Source organism: Rhinopithecus bieti, unplaced genomic scaffold (genome assembly GCF_001698545.2).
Source record: "Rhinopithecus bieti isolate Rb0 unplaced genomic scaffold, ASM169854v2 scaffold_35975, whole genome shotgun sequence".
Lineage (NCBI taxonomy): Eukaryota > Metazoa > Chordata > Mammalia > Primates > Cercopithecidae > Rhinopithecus > Rhinopithecus bieti.
The window spans coordinates 104,909-108,650 of NW_016815255.1; positions in this window are offsets into that span (position 1 = coordinate 104,909).

Genomic DNA, 3,742 nt, shown 5'->3' on the forward strand with positions numbered 1-3,742 from the left:
TATGAGGTGCATAGTGATGTTTTGATACATATAGTGTATAATTATCAGATCAGGATAATTAGTATATCCATTATTTCTAACATGTATCATTTCTTTATGTTGAGAACATTCAATATCCTCCTTCTAGCTATTTGAAACTATATATCACTGTTAACTATAGTCATCTTACAGTGCTATAGAACACTAGAACTCATTCCTCCTATCTAGCTGTAATTTTGTATCCTTTAACAAATCTCTCCTTCTCTCTTTCCTCTTTTTTTAACAAAGGCTATTTCCTTTTTATACTCATAAGAATCTCGTAAAGTTGAATTGCAGTTGAGTGTTATTTAATTCAATGATAATTTTTAATTTAGAAAATTGGAAAAAAGGACTATTAATTAGGTAATATTTTATTTTCTACTGTAAGTACAATACTGCTTTCTTTAATTCTCTAATTGTTGCCTGGTGAAATACCCACCACAGAGGAAGTCTTGGATTTCCCTGGATACATTTTCACTCATAATCTCTTGTATTTGTTATAAATATTAAACTATGCACAGTTCTTTCAGCACCTGTTAACACTCATTCTCAGAACATCAACTCTCTTCATATTTGAAGTCAATGAGAGCTCTAGTTAATGGGGCAGATCTATTCCCTGGAGGTTATACCTAGTTTTGTCCTAGAAATAAATTTAAGTATGTTGCCATAGTTCCAAGTATTAAGCAAGTTTTTATTAAAACAAATATTCCTGTCCACTCAAGTGGACAAAAGCACTGAGCCTGAGCAAGAAAACAAAGAACGCTCTAATCAATCAAGATGGGAGAAATTTCGAGATTAAAATTAGATTCTCTTACTCTACTTGTTTATACATATTGTATGTGAAATAATATAAATCTAAATGCAAACATGGTAGTTACTTGCAAAAATCACAGTGAAATTCTATGATATTAAAGTAGATTATCATTCCTCATTGTTTATTCATTGTAGTGAAATATCCATTATATGCTTTCTAGCATATGATTTCCTCTTTCCTGCTAATAACTCTTTGATTTCCTCCAGGAAATACCCCTCCTTAATTTTCAGCCTTTTGCTTTAGGTTGGCCTCTTTCTCTGGGTCAAAAATTAAGCAAATTACCCACATCTCAGTCAATCAGCACATTGCATTCTAATAGAAGCAATGATTGGCTCAGGGATGGTTATGTGATCCTCTTAGAGTCAAGAAGTTACAATGATGCTTTTTTTAGGTGTGCTGAAATAAATACTCCGTTTTTCTTAGTGGATATAAACCTTAGAGGATTAGTGACAACTGCTGGTGTAGTCATTTTTAATCACATGGTAAATGCAGCCAACTGCAAGGAAACAGGTCTCAGAGAAATAGAGATAATGAAAATAAATGTTGGTATCATCATTTGAGCCCTAAATGAAGATAAACCTGAATATCTATCTCATGACTGCTTAGTTATTTGACGCAATAAGTCTTCCTCTTTCCTGCTTTTTGGCTTAAGTTCTTATCAACAGTAGAAATAATTTATACTGGTACATTCATCAAAACTAATGGCACTGCTCTTGGCACTGGGGATATTAACAGATATAAAACACTGCTTCTAACTTCAAGGAACTCACGGTCCTTGAGGTAACACACATGCACGTGTGCCCACACACACACTCTCTCTCACACAATAGTCTAACATTAGATTTATGTGTGGAGCTTGGTAGCACAGATTGGGGTGAGAGTGGGTCAAAGAAAGCTTACCAAAAATGTGACATTGGAATTTATTCTTCAAAGAAATGCACATTTAAACCAAATTGGTCTGATTCCTATCTAAGTTTGGATTGCTTTGAAGGCACATAATGTAAGTACAAGTACACATGATTTAAGTACAAGTATTAATAATTTACCTGGGAGTTAATCCCAGGAGGCATTAGAAGGAGAGGGGAAAATGAGACAAATGCGAGCAAAGCCAGTAAAAGGCACATTAATGAGTAAGTTACTACAGGCACTGAGACTCAGTCCCATTGTTTTTCCTTCGAGACTCCATGTTACGGAAGGCATGGCATTTATCCATGACTCCCTTCTCTTATTGGTTGAGTGTTGCCCCTGGTATCTTATTGCCCTTTTTGCACTTTGCACTTTGGTACCTTATTGCACTTATTCGCTTCACCTATGTGCAATGGAATATGCTTCAGTGTTACGGGAGAATGTCTTCAGGAAGAAGAAAACAGGCATATGTTATCAGTGTGCTGGGAATCAGCTGCAGGAAAACTGAGGTGAGCCTAAGGGAGAAGGGGTAGCATCAACTTCATCTGCTACAACTCCAGTTGTGTGTGGGAATTCTTATCCCCTCACTAGTATTTCCATAAATTCCCAGAGACATGTATCTTGACACTTTTCATTGGTTCTGAGTTACTAACTCCAGTGATTGTTCTATCTCCTTGTAGCTTGCTTTTTTCCTTCAGTGTGTGTCAAACCCCTTGAGAAGTTCAGTCACTGATCTTTAATTTCCACTGAACACTTTTAGAAGATGTCTTTGCAGGGTGTGTTTTGATGGACGTATGTGTGTAGCACAATCTTCAGAAAATGAGGTAATGGGAGAGTTTTCATCTCTGCAATCAAAATACTGTGAAGTTTAGTGTGACATATTTTTGGTCTTTAAAAGTCCTAGATTGCTATCCTGGGCTGAATTCCTTAGAAGCAAAACCTGAGACAGGGATTCTTGGGCAATGATTTGCTGCTGAAGTGACTCCAGTGAAATATTTAAGGTAATGAAGAAAATAGGATAAGACAAGGAAAAAGCTGGGCAAAAAAATCAGCTGGGTTTAAATTCTCATTTAAACCAAATCGGTCTGATTCCTACCTAAGTTTGGATTCCTTCGAAAGCATACTCTGATACATGATTTAAGTACAAGTATTAATAATTTATCTGGGAGTTAATCCCAGGAGGCACAACTGAAGAAGAAGAAGGAAAAGAAGAACACTTATAGAAGTGGATTCAACTGATGCCACAGTGAGCTCCAGAATAAAATTGGAACCCACAGTTTTATTCTTGACAAGGACGAGGGGGAAGGCTTTTTGTACCTCTTTATTAGTCAGTCACTGGCTACTGGCTACCACTTGGAGAAAGGGTGTAACCTGTCAAGCATTTCTGGACTAGGGTGCTCCTGTTGTTAACAGACAGTTTTCAAAAGAGTGCAGCTGTGAGCTTGTGACCAGTGGCTCACAAAAACTGAGGGAAAGGTGCACCTGCACTTGCTTGTCACAGGGGATCTGTGTGAGTTACTGACAGCTCTCCTATGGTCACTCAGCCATGACAATTTATCACTCACTGATCAGACTTCTCAAGGCCCTTGCCTTCTGCAAAGCTACTCATCTCCATTCATCTCTCACGACCCCCACTGCTTCATTACTTTATGTTCATCCTTATTGCTTCTACATGCAAATCAACTTTTTTTTTTTATTATACTTTAAGTTCTAGGGTACATGTGCACAACATGCAGGTTTGTTACATAGTATATAAAACAATTTAGCTCTCAATCCCCTTCTAAAATAAGGCCCTCCTTCGCCTACCAAAAGGCTCATAAATGTGTTAGCCAGCCAACGAGTTACTTGCTAGACTTGTTCTGGTTCTTGTATAATTTCATGGAACAGCTGAGAGAGACCCTGAAAGTTCAACCTTCCCCTGTCCTCACCCATTTCTGAGTATGGAGCTATAGTTTATCACTGAAATGAAGGCCTGTGTTAGCAGAAGAGTTGATAGTCCATTTT